General features: G+C 41.9%; 1 long non-coding RNA gene across 1 annotated transcript in view; it reads left to right on the top strand.

Moving 5' to 3' along the window:
- The first annotated feature begins 2,939 nt into the window (after nt 1-2,939).
- The window catches only part of LOC109924663, a 65,786-nt gene continuing 52,004 nt past the window's right edge, over nt 2,940-16,721 (top strand). The window contains exon 1 of the long non-coding RNA XR_007262803.1: nt 2,940-3,079. This is a non-coding gene — a long non-coding RNA (uncharacterized LOC109924663). The remainder of the gene's footprint in view (nt 3,080-16,721) is intronic.

The raw sequence follows: 16,721 nt of genomic DNA, 5'->3' as shown, positions 1-16,721 counted from the left end.
CAACCTTCCACACTATCCACAACTCCACCAGTCTTTGTATTGTCTGCAAACATACTAGCCCATCCATTTACATTTCCATCTTCATCTAAGTCATTTATATATATCACAAACAGCAGAGGTCCAAGTATGGATCCCTGTGGAATACCACTAGTCATGGACCTCCAGCCTTCCACCAATACCCTCTGTTTTCTATGGGAAAGCCGATTCTGAATCCATGCAGCCATGTCATCATGAATCCCTTGCATCTTAATCTTCTGAATGAGCCTACCTTGAGGGATTTTGTCGAAAGCCTTACTAAAATCCATGTAATCAACATCCACAGCTCTACCCTGATCAATCAACTTCATCATCACCTTGAAAAAGTCAATCGTTAGTAAGATATGACCTCCCAGCGTAAAGCCATGCTGACTGTCCCTAATTAAGCCATGCCTTTCCAAATATGTGTAAATCCTATCCTTAAGAATTCTTTCCAATAGCTTCCCGACCACCAGTGAGAGACTCACTGGCCTGTAGTTTCCTGGATTATCTCTATTTCCCTTCTTGAACAGAGGAACAGCATTAGTTACTCACGGCAGCCCTCGGACACCTCCAGTGTCTGGTGAGGATACAAAGATTTTGGTCAAGGCCCTAGCAATCTCCTGTCTTGCCCCTCTCAATAACCCAGCACAGATATCATTGGGCCCTGGGGACTTAGCCACCTTGACGCTCTTCAAGAGAGCCAACTGCACGTCTTTCTTGATCTCCAAAATCCCTAGCATATTAGCATGGTCCACACAAATCTCACTATCCTGCATACTCTTTTCCTTGGTGAACACTGATGGAAAGTACTTGTTTTGGATCTTGCCCACATTCTCCGCCTTCAAGCACAAGTTCCCTCCTTTATCCTTGAGTGGTCAGTGTTGTGTTGCTCAGTTACATGGTTGCTTCTGACTGGCATGGGCCCAAAGGTTTTTTTCCTTCTTTGCTGTAGATCTCCATGAGTATGACTTGGAATGTGTACTGGCATCACTTTCACTTAATCTCAGAATTAATTTCAGAAGTTTTTGAAGATTAGATGGTGGGATAAAATACCAGATACTATGGTGTTCATCTGATCTACCATCCAAACATGCTCACTGTATTAAAACAGTCATGATTGAGTTAAGCTGATCGTTTAATCAGAATGTCTGACCGTCATTCATTCACCAAACTGGATCTGGAGTAATCTGTTCTGACAGTCAAAGAATCACTACAGGGACATTCTGAAGGCCTCATTGCTATTGGCTTTAAATCCCGGGATCCAGTATTACTGCTCCCAACGCAACCAAATGAGAAAACTGCAGCCTGCATCAAAAGTAGATGCATATGAGATAAAGAACGAAAATGCAGGGGAGAACCAGTAATTCCTCCAAACGCAGTCATCTGTAATATCCTGTTTTATTTGCTAAAGACCTTTTACAGTGCCTGTACACCTTAAAATATACCTGCTCACTCACTGGAAGTCTACCAGACACCCCAGATGATGAACATGGGTATCTTCACCTTAAAAGATGATAAAGAGGATCTATAGCAGAGCACTTCAATTGGGAACCTAACTAGTCTAGAACACAGGTCTTCAGTACTACATCTGCAATGTCTCAGGGACTACAGTCTTCAGCCATGTCTTGATTATCATATAGAGTTATCAAATTATCTGCGGACTGGTATCTATTATGATCCACCAAGAAGACCAAGATGGATCATCCATTCAGCACTACTAGAATGAAATGGTTGCAAATGTTTTAGACTTATCTTTGTATTGGTATGCTGGCCTCACAGTCTTTGAAGATAGTGCTGTTTTTGGAGCCACCTCTTCCAGTTCATTGTTCACTTGTCTGCCACCATCCACTACTGTAAAACTTTAACTTAATGCACTGGTTAGGGGATCACTTTGCATTTTTTATAGCATCTGCTGTTTTCCATTAATGTCGTACTATGCTGGAGTTTATCCAGGTTGGCCCTACAGTATTAGCTTTGGTTGAATCGATTCTTGGCATGCTGTTCTACACCCTGAGTAAAGCTGTCTTCTCGCTTTAATAAAAGCAAAGTACTGCAGATGCTGGAGATTTGGGATGAAAACAAATAATGCTGAAGAAACTCAGCAGGTGATCTATGGGGAGTGAAACAAAGCTGACCATTACAATTCCTATATAACTCTTCTTTGGAACTGAAGAAGTGTGGAATATATTTTCTAGGCTGTTGACAAAGCTGATTGAGGGGGGTGGTGGTTGGGGTGCAGGGGATGCTGAGTGTATGAGTGTGCCCAGGAAAAAAGACAAAGGCAAATAGTAGTAGAGGCGATCATATTCTGCATTTATATCTCTCACTGTCAGTGCTCCGTCTTTTTTTTTTCTTCTGCTCAGGTTTCTGAGGTCCACATGTGGCTGCGACTTCTGCAACCAGAAGTCAACCGCTGCGACCTGTGTCTGCACACCGATTGCCGTGTGCGGAACATTGGAGCAGCTGTGCATGTACACAGCCTATAGGGAATGTTGCTTACCATCAGTTTCATTTGCTCCTCCATCCACTTTGAAACATCGTAAATAATTTTCCAGGCCCCTTCAATTCCAAAGAAGATTCGTATTGGACTCACAGCATTTAATTACCAAGCTCGTCACGGTGATGGACATTGATGCCCTTCACCCATTGTAAATCCTCGTGTCCACAAGGTTTGGTCATTTTTTTCTACATATTGGATTTGTATTGAAGTTAATAAAACTTATGCCTGCAGTGTTTTGGTTGGACTTGATATTGAAGAATCATTTGAGTTTATTGTATTTTCAAGAAATTCTTGTTAGCTCATTTAGCACCTAGATACGGAAAGGTTTTACAAAGAAATTGGATGATTAATGTAATCCTTGAAAAGAATAACATTGTTTTGCAGTTTGTTGAAGTGAATTAATCTTTTCTCTTGCTTACTTTAGTGGCTGCATATTCGTTTCCTATGAAATTTTGGTACTGGGAGAAAGTGTGACTCTTGGTACGCAGGCTGTAGAACGAGAAAAGCTGAAATCGTATGTCTATGTGTACCCTATTCCACTAGAAAAGCAAGGATTGGAGGGTGAGTCCTGTATTTGTGTTAAATTCACTGCTCTGATTTGAAGCCTGGAGTCCTATATAACATTTGTGTATGGGTGGCTTTGTTACTATTGACATTATTCCAGTGACCCTTACATTCTGAGCAGTATTTTATTTTGTAATTTGTTCATGGGATGTGGGTATTGATGGCCAGGCCAGCAATTATTGACCATCCCTAGTTGGAGTTAGGGTCTGGAGTTACAAATAATTCATACCAGAAAGGAGAGCAGATTTCCTTCCCTAAAGGCCAGTTGGGTTTTTAGTGAAATCGACAGTAGCTACGTGTCCACCATTAGACTAACTTTTTGTTGAATGCAGTTTCTTCACCAAATGTGGGGATTAAACCCATGTCCCTAGAAGGTTAGCTTGGGATTCTGGATTATTGATGCAGTAACAATGCCATTATGCCACTGCCTCCTTGGGGGGCATCCAAAGAAACACCACTATGCTGGTGCCTCCCAAGGAATACAAAGAACAATATTGCACAGGAACAGGCCCTTCGGCCATTCAAGCCCGCGCTGACACATTTTGCCATTCCACACTAAAATTGTGTTGACTTACAGGATCTGTTTGCCTCTGTTCCCTTTCTATTCATGTATTTATCAAGATGATTCTTGAGTGCTACCAATGTGCCTGCTTCTGGCAGCGTGTTTCAGGCATCACCATCCTTTGTGTGAAAAACGTGCCTCGCACATCTTTTTTAAAACTCGCACCTTGAACCTGTGTCCCCTAGTAATTGACCTTTCCACCCTGGGATAAAGCCTCATACTTTCCGCTCTATCCATGCCATTCGCAATCTTGTAAACTTTTCAAATCACCACTCAACCATATGCATTCCAGTGAAAACAAACCCAATCTATCCACCCTTTCTTCATAACTAAAATCCCCCATACCAGGCAGCAACATGGTAAACCTTTTTCTGTACCCTCTCCAAAACATCCACATCCTTCTGGTAGTGTGGTGACTAGAACAGTACGCAATATTCCAGTGTGGCCTAACTAAAGATCTATAAAGCTAGAGCGTAAGTTATCTATCTTTGTACTCAATGTCCCTTCCAATGAAGGCAAGTATGCCATAGGCCTTTTTTACTACCTTTATCCACCTGCACTGCCACCTTCAGTGATCTGTGGACCAGCATACCCAAATCTCTCTCCATATCAATACTTCTAACGGTTCTGCCAGTCACTATATCATTTCCACCTGTACTTGACCTTGCAAAATGCATCACCTCTCATTTGTCCAGATTAAACTCCATCTGCTGTTTTTCTGCCCATGTCTCCAACTGATCTATATCCTGCTGTATCCTCTGACAGTCCTTCTCACTATCTGCAAGTCCACAATCATTGTATTGTCTGCAAACTTACTCATTAGATCAGCTACCTTTTCCAACAAATCATTTATGTAGATCACGAACAACAGAGGTCCTAGCACTGATCCCTGTGGAACACCATTAGTCACGGTCCTCCATTCTTCAAAGCATCCTTTCACCATTACCTTCTATATCCTATGACTAAGCCTATTGTATAACCATCTTGCCAGCTCACCCAATATCATATGATTTCACCCTTTGTACCAGTCTGCCATGAGGGACCTTGTCGAAGGCTTTTCTGACGTCCATGTAGACAACATCAACTGCTTTTCTTTCATCAATCATCTTCGTCGCCTCCTCAAAAACTTGATTAAGTTAGTGAGGCATAACCTGCCTCGCACAAAATATGCTGTTTGTCGCTAATCAGTCCATTTGCTTTTAAATGCTTATAGATCTTGTCCCTGAGAACCTTTTCCAATAATTTCGTTACCACCGACATGAGGCTCACAGGCCTGTAATTTCCGGGATTACCTTTTTTTAAACAATGGGATAACATTAGCTATTCTCCAGTCTTCTGGGACCTCACCTATGGTTAAAGAAGATACAAAGGTGTCTATCAATGCTGCAGCAATTTTATGTCTTGCCTCCCTCAAAATTCTGGGATAGATCCCATCAGGACCCGGGGACTTATCTGTCTTAACACTTTTTAAGGCGCACAGCGCTCCTTCCTTTTTTGATAGCAACTTGTCTTGGAAATTTGACACTCTCTTCCCTGACATCATCCTCCACCAGTTCCTTCTCTTTGGTGAATACCGACACAAAGTATTCATTTAAGACCTCACCTACCTCTTCTGGCTCCATACATACATTTCGTTCCTTGTACTTGAGTGGGCCAACCCTTTCTCTGGCTGCCCTCTTGCTTTTTATATATGTATATAATGCATCAGTACAGTGCTATCTTTGTAGAAAGCAGTTTTTAAAAAAAAAATTATAGCAATATAAGTAAAATGCTATAATGTTCACAAATATGTACGTTCAGTTATGTCAAGGATCTGATGGTTCTTTTCTGAGCATTCAAAGCTTAGGGAGCTGGTTATGTTATACAATACTAATGGAAGATAAAAAATTATGGCAACAAAAACAGAAATTGCTGGAGAACTGGATCTATTCCGAAGAAGCGTCTCTGGACTCTGCTTTCTCTCCACAGATACTGCCAGATCTGCTGAGTTCCTCCATTGTGTGAGAATAGCTTAACATAATTGAGGACAACAGGAAAAGTTACTCTGATCGCACGACAGAGACGTGATTTCTGGGAAGAGTTTTAAAAAAGCATTTTCTCATCAGACCGGCAGAAACATTAATGCAAATGAATTAAAAAGACCCTGGTTTGAGAGCATCTGGTCTTAACAGCATCTACTCTTAAGCCAAGTTGACTGGAATTCTCGCTGCTTGAATTATCCAGGGTTCTGCTATTGTTGGTCTGGCAGCATCTGTGGAGACAAAATAAAGTTAACATTTTGAGCCCAGTGACCCTTTTTTGGAATTGATTGCATCTGGGGAAAAAGGAGTTTTTATTGGATGACAAGGTCTGAGTGGGGTGGAGGGATGAGCTGATAGGTAGAAGCAGAACCCAGATAGAGAGAGGAACAAAGGGATTGTTGATTGTAAGCCAGGGAAGAAGATAAGTTAGATAGGTGATAATGGAGACAATGAGTGGGAGAAAATGAGTTGGTTGTGCTAAAAGCAACCTCTGACTTGATAGGACCTGGAATGTGGGGTTGAGTGAAAGATATTCAAGGTGTTCAGACTCCAAAATTACTGAACTATATTGAGTCCTGAAGCCTGCAAGACTCCCAAACGGAAGATGAGATGGTAGCCATAAGCTGGAGGGTCAGTAACCAGAGGGCATAATTTTAAGGTAGGAGTTTTGAAGGGACTCTTCACGTAGAGTGTTGGGGATCTGGAATGCACTGCCTGAGAAGGTAGTAAAGACCAGGAAACTTCACAATCTTTGAAAAGTACATGGGTGAAATGTCAACATTCAACGCATGAGCCAAGTGCTGGAAAATGTGATTAGTGTAGAGAGGTCAGTACAGAACTGATGAGTCAAGGTCCTCTTCTGTGCTGTATGACTGTATCACCCTATGCATTGGTGATACAGCTGAAGAAAAACTATTCCATGAATAATGGATTCTTTACAGTGTTTACATTTTGCAGTATGCCATTTGTCACGTGACCACAAATTGTACGAAACAATTAAAATATTGATGCCTCACTTAGAAGGCTAGGCCAGTTCCTGGTCAAGATACGTTGTTTCGTATTGTGAAGTTGGTTAAGCTCCTGCTGTGCACTGTCCAGTGATCGTGTCCCTTAAAAATGGAAACCGTTCTCCATTTACAACAATTATTTCTCTCCAACATAGAGTCATATAGTGCAGAAAAGGCCCTTCAGCCTATTGAGTGTGCACTGACAATAACTACCACTAATCCCAATTTCTTACACTTGTGCCTTATCCTTGAATGTTATTTGATTGATATTTCAAGTGTTCAACCAAATATTTTTAAAGGTTGTGAAGTTTCCGGCCTCCACTATCTTCCCAAGCAATATATCCCAGATTCCCTCCATCCTCTGAGTGAAAAGGTTTTTCTCAAATTCTGAGTTTCCTGTCCCTTACCCTAAAATTATGCCCTGTCGTGATTGACCCCTCCACCAAGATGCTCCCTACTCGCCCTATCCATACCCCTCATGTCCTTGTATGCCTCAAACATGACCCCTTTAGCTTTCTGTGCTCTAAGTAAAATAATCCAAGCCTATCAGGTCTCTGCTTATAACTTAATTGTTCTTTCCCAGGCAACATCCTTGTGAACCTTCTCTCACATCCTGCCTGTAGTGAGGTGATCAGAACTTCACAGAATAGTCCAGCTGTGTTCTAACCAATGCTGTATAAAATTCCAATATTATCTCCTTGCTCTTATACTCTATGCCGTGACCGATTGAAAGCAAGTATCCCAGATAACTAATAAACTATCTTATTCATGTGCTTTGCTGACTTCCGAGATCTGTGAATAATTACTCCAAGATCACTCTGTTCCTCTGAGCTACCCAGTGTCATTGTCATTCATTTAATACTCCCTCATCTTGTTTCTTCTTCCAAAGTGCATCACCTTGTGCTTATCAGGGTTAAATACCATCTGCCACTCCTTTACCTATCTGACCACCTATATCTTCCTATCTTGTTCACTGTTAACCACTCTACCAATCTTGGTGTTGTCTACAAACTTGCTTAACATTACCCCCACATTTTCATCTATGTCCATTATGTGTATAACAAACAATTACGGTCCCTGTACTGATCCTTATGGTACACCACCGGACACCAGCCTCCAGTTACTCGAACAGCCTTCTACCAGTACTCTTTGTGTCCTATTATTAAGCCAGCTTCTGAACCATCTTGCCAAGTTTCTCTGAATTCTATTTTTTGTTTATTCATTTGTGGGATGTGGGCATTGCTGGCGAGCCAGCATTTATTACCTGTCCCTAGTTGCCCTTGAGAAGGTGGTGGTGAGCTGCCTTCTTGAACCGTTGCAGTCCACCTTTAACCTGTGCTTTAACCATGTCAATCAATCTCCTATGTGAGACCTTGACGAAATCTTTGCTAAAATCCATATAAACTACATCAACTGAACTTTCTTCATGTTGATTGTCCTTAGTTAACCCATTTTCCAAGTGGAAATTAATTCTCTCAGAATTTTCTCCAATAGATTCCTTACCACTGATGTGAGATTCACTGGTCAATAATTTCCTGGTTCTTCTCAACCACCTTTCTTGAAAAGTGGAACCACGTTCGATATCCTCCAGTCCTCTGGCACTTCCCTCGTGGCCAGAAAGGAGTTAAAAATTTGTGTCTGTGTGGGTTTCCTCTGGGTGCTTTGGTTTCCTCCCACAGTCCAAAGAGAGGCAAGTTAGGTGGAATGACCATGCTAAATTGTGCATAGTGTCCACAGTTGTGCAGGCCAGGTGGATTAGCCATAGTAAATGCAGGGTTATAGGGATAGGGTAAGGGATTGGTCTGGGTGGGAAGATCCTTGGACAGTTAGCGTAGACTCGATGGGCTGAATAGCCTGCTCCCATATTGTGGGGATTCTATGAATGAGACCAAAATTGCACATGTTACTCTAGGTACAGTCTAATCAAGCAAGTCTTCACAACTCTGTACTCAAATACCCTTGCACTAAAGGCTAACATTTCATTAACATTTCTAATAGCTTTCTGCATCTGCATGGTAGATTTCAGTAGATTATTGACAAGGACACCTAGGTGCCTTTGTACAGCAGCACTTCCCAACCTCTTATTATTTAAGAAATACTCTGTTTCTGTTTCTACACCAAAGTGGACACCTTCAACTTTTTCCACATTATATTCCATCTGCCATGCTCTTGCCCATTCATTAAATCTGTCTAAATCCTCTTGAAGCTACTTTGTATCTTCCCAACAACACATGTGCCACTTTGCTTCGTATTATCTGCAAATTGGGAAATATTATATTTGATATCGTTATTTGATGTCAAATATTATATTTGATGTATATTATATGCAGCTGGGACCCAAACACTGATTCTTATGGTACCTCAGTAGTCACAGTCTCCCGATGCAAGAATGTTTCATTTATTCTTACTCTGTTTTGTTTCCGTTAGCCTACTGTTAATCCATGTCAGTACATTACATTGAATTATAAAGACCACTTGTTTTTTATTAATTGTGGACTGAAATGAGAAAAGATTTGTTTTAAAATCAAGAATGGCTAGAGAATTGCTGCATGTTTGGATGGCATGTAAACTGATGCTGCTGGCCCTTAAACTTTGTGCATTCAATCAGGGACCCTCCCCATCAGAGCCAAAGCCTTCTCTGCCCTAAGGAACATAACAGCAGCCGATCTAGTTTCTCTTCATAGCCAAATTGCTTCCAGCCCAGGCAACATTCTGATGAATTTATTCTGCATTCTTTCCAGTGCAATCACATCTTTCCTACAGTGTGGCAACCAAAACTGCACACAGTGCTCCAGCTGTGGTCTAATTACCATTATATGCAACACCATTATAACTTCCTCCCATATGCCGCCTTAATTAACTTGCCTACCGCTGCCTTCAAGGATCTACGGACATGCACATCAAGGTCTCCGTGATCCTGTATACTTCTCAGGGTCCTCGTATTCAACATGTGCTCCCTTAGTTTCTTCTACCAGAACACACCAACTCACACTTTTAAGGGTTGAATTCCATTTGTAACTGTTCATCCTATCTGACAAGCCTGTCAGTACTGGCCTGTAGCCTACGGCTTTCCTCAAAGCTGTTTACCCTACCACCAATTTTCCTGTTCTCTGCAGTAAATCACTTTATGCCTGAAGAAAACCAGTATATCCTTCCTCCAACAGTTGCTGTAAGCTGTGAATTTTTATTACTATGTCAGAGACCTTTTAGATTTAGAATTAAGTTCATTGTCACATGTACTCACATGAGTGCGGTGAAAAGTTTACAAGGTCGCCACTTACAGCGCCATCTTGGATATAAAGGTACCTAGGTACAGGATCAACCAGCGAAGGATGACTGGGAAGCACTGTTCTGATCAATATAAGCCTGTGTACAACGAACGCTAAACTGCCTTCCCTGTGCCTCCATCCATAACACCCATGTTGTTTTCCCCGTATATCTGTCTGTACATCTGTGTGTAAAGGTAAGTTCATAAGGGAATTAGTTTTAATTAGCAAAACCTTTTATACATATGGTTCTTAACTGTTTACATGTTGCTAAAATTTAACCACTTGTATTAAATAGTAATTTCTGTTAAGTGGTTTATCAACAGGTAAATTGGGGAATTTGACATATTTTAAAATAACTTTGAGATGACTTTGGGACTAGTGGGTCTTAATTCTCAGTGTGTGAACACAGTGAGTCATGACGTATGTTTTAGTTTTTCTGACCAGCCTTCTTTGGAGGCTTTTATCAAATGCCTTCTGAAAATCTAAGTACACTACAGGTATCAATTCTGCTTTTTCAATTTTGTTATTTACATCTTCAAAAAAACTCCAACAGATTCGTCAAACATGATTTCCCATTTGAAAATCCATGCAGACTTTGCCCAATTAGATTATTATCACTAAAATGTCAATTTAATCCATCTTTACTACAAGATTCTGGCATTGTATCTACCACTGATGTAAGGCTGACTGGTTCTTATTCTTTTTCTTTCTAGCTCCCTTCTTAAGTAGCACGGTGGCCTTTGCTACCTCTCAATGCTCAAGAATCTGCACTGATAACAGTTTTCATGCAGCTTATAGAACTGGTCTTCTGCCTCTTTAGTGGAATTTAGCATTGGTGCATGAATACAAAACTGGCCTTACTGAGAGACAGATAGAAAGAACATGTTCTAAACTTCTGTCATGGTGTTCTAACATCAAGAATAACATGTTAATTACTGAGAAATCTGCAGCTTCCTCTGAACACTTCTGTCAGATCAGTGCTTAATACTTTTCTTCCAATGATCACTCCTGCCAAAGAGAAATCCCGAAGTCTGTTATAAATAAATCAGTAGTTAAAAAGCTAGTTAAAAGGCGGAGTAGGCTAATTAGGGACCAGTAAAGGGAATTACACGTGGAGCAAGAAGCATGGCCGAAGTGTTAAATGAATACTTTGCAGTCCTCTTTACCAAAGAGGGAGTTGCTGCCCAGGCAGTGGCGTCAGAGGCGAGAGCTCGGTCGCTGGAAGAGCATAAGATTGATAAGTAAGAGACATTGGTTGAATAGTCAGTACTTAAAGTCGTTAAGGCATGGGACCAGATGCACCCAAAGTTATTGATGGAAGTGAGAGTGGAAACTTAAGAGTTTTGCAACAGAAGCAAATGAGAGAGTGAGTGGAAACTTTTTCACACAGTGAGCAAACCAGTTTTGGAATGCAATGCTTGGAATTGTGGTAAAGGTAGGTTCAGCTGGGGGCGTTCAAGAGGGCATTGGATGATTATTTAAATAGAAATGACTTGCAGGAGCATGGTGAAAATTAGGAGTTTGACACTTTGCCAAAATGCTCAGAGCGTTTGTGCGGCGGTCCCAATGGATTCCTTTTCCATTGGAAATATTTGTGATTCTGTGAAACCTTAATTCTTAGAAATAAACCATAAAAATGTTCATATCAAGTTCCATGTTGATCAAAGCTGTCTTATGTACATTATCAATCAGCTGCATTTTTCAGGAGACAGTGGGGTCAAGTCACTGGGCTCATAATCCAGAAGGCCACACTAATGCTTTGGAGCTATTGGTTCAAATCTCAGCACAGCAGCTGGTGGAATTTAAATGCAATTAATAAACCTGTCTGAAATTTAAAACTAGCCTCAGTGATGGTTACCATGAAACTGTCGATTGCCACAAAAAAGCAAGTACAGCTGGCTGATATCCTTTAGGAAAGAAATCTTTCATCTTTACATAGGTTGAAATGCTTCAGCCGATCACTCAGTTCAAGGGTAATCGTGGATGGGCAACAAGTTTCAGGCATGCCAGTAATGCCCACATCCCACGTAAGAATAAAGGAAAAGTGCACATGCTCCTGAAGTTCAGCTTAAGTATTGTAAAGTTAGTAACTTGTTTCTTATTTGTTTACTTGCCTGGTGAGATGGTTTTAATCCTCTTGTTGAACACTGAAGTCGATGAAATGCGGTATGTCAACACCTTATTAGTCCAGGTTACCCAAATTAAGATGGACAATAGCTGACCAACAGGGCATGAAGTGGGTCTAGTATATTCCTCAACTGTATACTACCCTCCGGTCTGAAAATGAACCATTCACTATGACTACAAGGTGCAGGGCTGGATGAACACAGCAGGCCAAGCAGCATCATAGGAGCAGAGAGGCTGATGTTTCGGGCCTAGACCCTTCATCAGAAAAGAACCTAACCCTCCCTCTACTGACCCCTTCTCCCGCTTCCAACACACCCCCTCCTCCTGGACACCACCCCAAGGCCTCCTACCCTCCCTCGACCTCTTCATCTCCAACTGCCGTCGAGACATCAATCGCCTCAACCTCTCCACCCCTCTCACCCACTCCAACCTTTCCCCCGCAGAACGTGCAGCCCTCCGCTCCCTCCGCTCCAATCCCAACCTCACCATAAAACCCGCGGACAAGGGAAGTGCAGTTGTAGTATGGCGCACTGACCTCTACATCGCCGAGGCCGGACGCCAACTCTCCGACACCTCCTCCTACCGCCCCCTTGATCATGACCCCACCCCTGAGCACCAAACCATCATCTCGCAAACCATCCACAACCTCATCACCTCAGGTGACCTCCCACCCACGGCCTCCAACCTCATCGTTCCCCAACCTCGCACTGCCCGCTTCTATCTCCTTCCCAAAATCCACAAACCTGAATGCCCTGGTCGACCCATTGTCTCCGCCTGCTCCTGCCCCACCGAACTGATCTCCAACTATCTCGACTCCATTTTCTCCCCCTTGGTCCAGGAACTCCCTACCTATGTCCGTGACACCACCCACGCCCTCCACCTCCTCCAGAACTTCCAATTCCCCGGTCCCCAACACCTCATCTTTACCATGGACGTCCAGTCCCTCTACACCTGCATTCCCCATGCAGATGGCCTTAAGGCCCTCCGCTTCTTCCTGTCCCGCAGGCCCGACCAGTCCCCCTCCACTGACACCCTTATCCGCTTAGCCGAGCTCGTCCTCACACTCAACAATTGCTTTTCTGATGAAGGGTCTAGGCCCGAAACGTCAGCCTCTCTGCTCCTATGATGCTGCTTGGCCTGCTGTGTTCATCCAGCCCTGCACCTTGTTGTCTCGGATTCTCCAGCATCTGCAGTTCTACTATCTCTCATTCACTATGACTCATTATTTTCTGCTTTTTAGCCTTTTTTTATATTCAATAATTTGTTAATCACTCTTTTATAGAGTCCTATATGGCCCTGAAGGAATCTATTAAGTCAATCTGGCCTATGTGAACTCTGCAAAGAGCAGTCCAGTTAGTCCCTTGCTCAAACCCATAGATCTGCAACTTGTTTTTTCTTTCTAGTGCCCATTGAATTTCCTTTTGAAATCGTTGATTAATCTCTGCTTTCACTATTTTCATAAGTAGTGTGTTACAGGCCATTGCCACTCTTGCATACAAATTTTGTCCTTACATCTCCTGCCTAAAACCTGATATTTGTTTCCTGTAGTCTTTGTGACATTAGTTAATGGGAGCAATTTTTCCTGCTTACCTTGTCTAAACCTGTCATAACTGTACTTCCAAGATGGTGGTGGCGGGGTCGGCAGCTTTTAACTTCTGACCACAGGGCTTGGCCCCTCACGGCTCATGCAGCAAGTTCTGCCGTATTGTCACAGCTTCTTTGTTGTCTTTCCAGCTTGGTAACATTTTTGTTTTTGGCTTGGTTCCCCTGGGGCGGCCACCTGATGTCCTACTGCGGGAGGCCACGTCACCAGGTGTCTTAATTCCTGCTCCATCTTGATATGGAGGTGCCGGTGTTGGACTGCGGTGGACTAGATCAAAAATCACGTGACACCAGGTTATAGTCCAACAGGTTTATTTGAAAACACTAGCTTTCTAAGCTCTGCTCCTTCCTCAGGTGTAGTTTGGCCGAGGAGGTATGCCGACATAAAATTTATAAGCAGAAAGGTAACAACTCTAAAAATGGCTCGCTGACCGCTTCCTGTTGAATCTTTAATCAGTTAGAAAGGAGATGCAGGTTTCTATTGATTCAAATGCAAATCCCTGAATTTCTTTCAAGTCATTGTCCTGAGATAATTAAAGGTTTTATCAGTGTATACAAGTGGTGACATATCAGGTCCGACAGTACATTTTAGGTGTGAGGCCTTGTTTAGAATCTGTGTTTTAACCTGGAGTCAGGTTGGTTTTAGTTCTAGGATTTGCATTTTAATCAATAGAAACCTGCATTCCTTTCTAACTGATTAAAGATTCAACAGGAGGCGGAGGGGGTGACATTATCCACTTTTCGCTGTAGCTAGGTACAAGTGACAGACAATGTGTTAAATAAATAAATGAGCTTGTACAGCTCATGTAAATCTTCCCTCCAGTTCCTTTGTTCCAGGGAAAGCAACCTCAGCTTCTCCAACCTAACATTGTAGCTAAAATTCCTCATCTCTGAACAATTCAGGTAAATTTCTTCTGCAGTCTCAATGACCCTTGCATCCTCCCTAGAATCTTTTGTTAAGCAGACTTTTTTTTTGTGGCCTAACCAGGGCGTTATGCATACTTCCTTAAAATGGTGTCAACAGGATCGACTGCATTCCCTTCATTAACGGCCACCTCCATTCTTCAAAATACTTCATAGAATTAAATGACATTAATCAACCATAGTAAACAAAATGCTCCTGTCAAGCTAAAAAGACGTGTTGTCTACTGCACAAATGAGTAATATCGTACTATATATGAGATTTGGTGTCACTGTGATGCCTGGTATGAAGGCTGTACATCCCAATAATTGGCAAACCATATCTGCGGCATGCCGACAATTGCTCAACCAATCTGTGCTTGCTCACCTCAGAATGTCCTGCCCAACATTGGGTGCGATTTTGCTAAATAATTTACTAAATAAACTCGACTGTGCTAAAAATTGAATCACAAACTAATTCGAGATTATTATTCTGGTTGACGGTGTGATTTTTTTGCATGTGCTAAAGAAACAGGACCCTGCTCTTTTTAGGTAGAGAGATAACAAGGTATACAGCTGGATGAACACAGCAGGCCAAGCAGCATCAGAGGAGCAGGAAAGCTGACGTTTCGGGCCTAGACCCTTCAGGACTGTTTTCATTGAGGAATGTGTTATGAATGTAGACTAAGTCAATATTTTTCACACTACCATCCCAATAATAACAGGTAATGCAGAGTTTATAGAAAGAGAGGAGCTTGGAACAATTATCACTAGATAAAAAGTACTGAGCAGATTTTTGGGATTGAAGGCAGACATGTTCCCAAGGCCTGATGGCCTAGGATCTTAACGGGGGTCGCAGCAGAGGTAATGAATCTATTAGTTATAACATTTCAATAATTCCTGGATGCAAGAAATGTTGCAGGGGATTGGAAAATGCTAATATAACACCCTTATTCAAAAATGTTGGGAGGCAGAAAGTAGGTGACTACAAACCAGTTGGTTTAACATGTGTTGTTGGGAGATTGTTAGAGTCCATTATTAATAAAATAATGATAGGACATTCGGGAAGTTTAAATGATGGTTCACTAATTTGCTAGATTTCATTGAAGATGTAACAAGCTATATAGGTAATGAGGAATGATGTAGATGTAGTATATCTGGACTTCCAGAAAAGGTTAGGGTAATACACTAGCTTGGATAGAGGATTGGCTAAGTAATAGAAAGTAGAGAGTCAGGATAAATGGTCTTTTTCTGGTTAGCCAGACATAACTAGTGGAATGCCACAGGTTTGGTCCTCGGCGGTCCAACTATTTACAATCTATTTGATTCACTTGGATAGCCAAATTTGCAGATGACACCTAAAGTAGGTGAGAAAGTAAATTTCAATGAGGAAACTTGAAAGGTTTACAAGGGTGTTGCCAGGGTTGGAGGGTTTGAGTTATAGGAACAAGCTGAATAGACTGTTTATTTTCCCTGGAGCTTGGGAGGTTGAGGGGTGACCTTATAGAGGTTTATAAAATCATGAGGGGCATGGATAGGGTAAATCGACAAGATATTTTCCCTGGGGTGGGGAAATCCAAAACTGGAGCGCATAGATTTAAGGTGAGAGGGGAAAGATTTAAAAGGGGCCTAAGAGGCAACTTTTTCATGCAGAGGGTGTTGCATGTATGGAATGAGCTGCCGGAGGAAGTGGTGGAGGTTGGCATAATTACAACATTTAAAAGGCATCTGGATGGGTATATGAATAGGAAGGATTTAGAGGGATATGGGCCAAATGCTGGCAAATGGGACTAGATTTATTTAGGATATCTGGTCAGCATGGATGAGTTGGACCAAAGGGTCCATTTCCATACTGTATGTCTCTATGACTCGAAATAAATTCATAAATTGATATGGATAGGTTAGGCGAATGAGCCAAATTTGGCTGATAATGTTTACTGTGGTTAAGTGTGAGGTTATCCATCTTAGTTGGAGGAAAAGCAAGGGAACTTATTGTCTAAATGGAGAAACGTCTGAGCGCTTCAGTGCGTGGGGATCTGGATGTAATCGTGCGTGAGTCTCAAAAAACTAACATGCAGGAATAGCAGGTAACGAGGAAGGCAAATGAATTTTTGGTATTTATTGTGCAAGGTTAAAAAGTATAAAAGTAGG

This window comes from Rhincodon typus, chromosome 9 (genome assembly GCF_021869965.1).
Source record: "Rhincodon typus isolate 14 chromosome 9, sRhiTyp1.1, whole genome shotgun sequence".
In the NCBI taxonomy this organism is placed as follows: domain Eukaryota; kingdom Metazoa; phylum Chordata; class Chondrichthyes; order Orectolobiformes; family Rhincodontidae; genus Rhincodon; species Rhincodon typus.
Note: the sequence above shows the minus strand (reverse complement) of the source record. Positions and strands in the feature narration are given on the sequence as shown.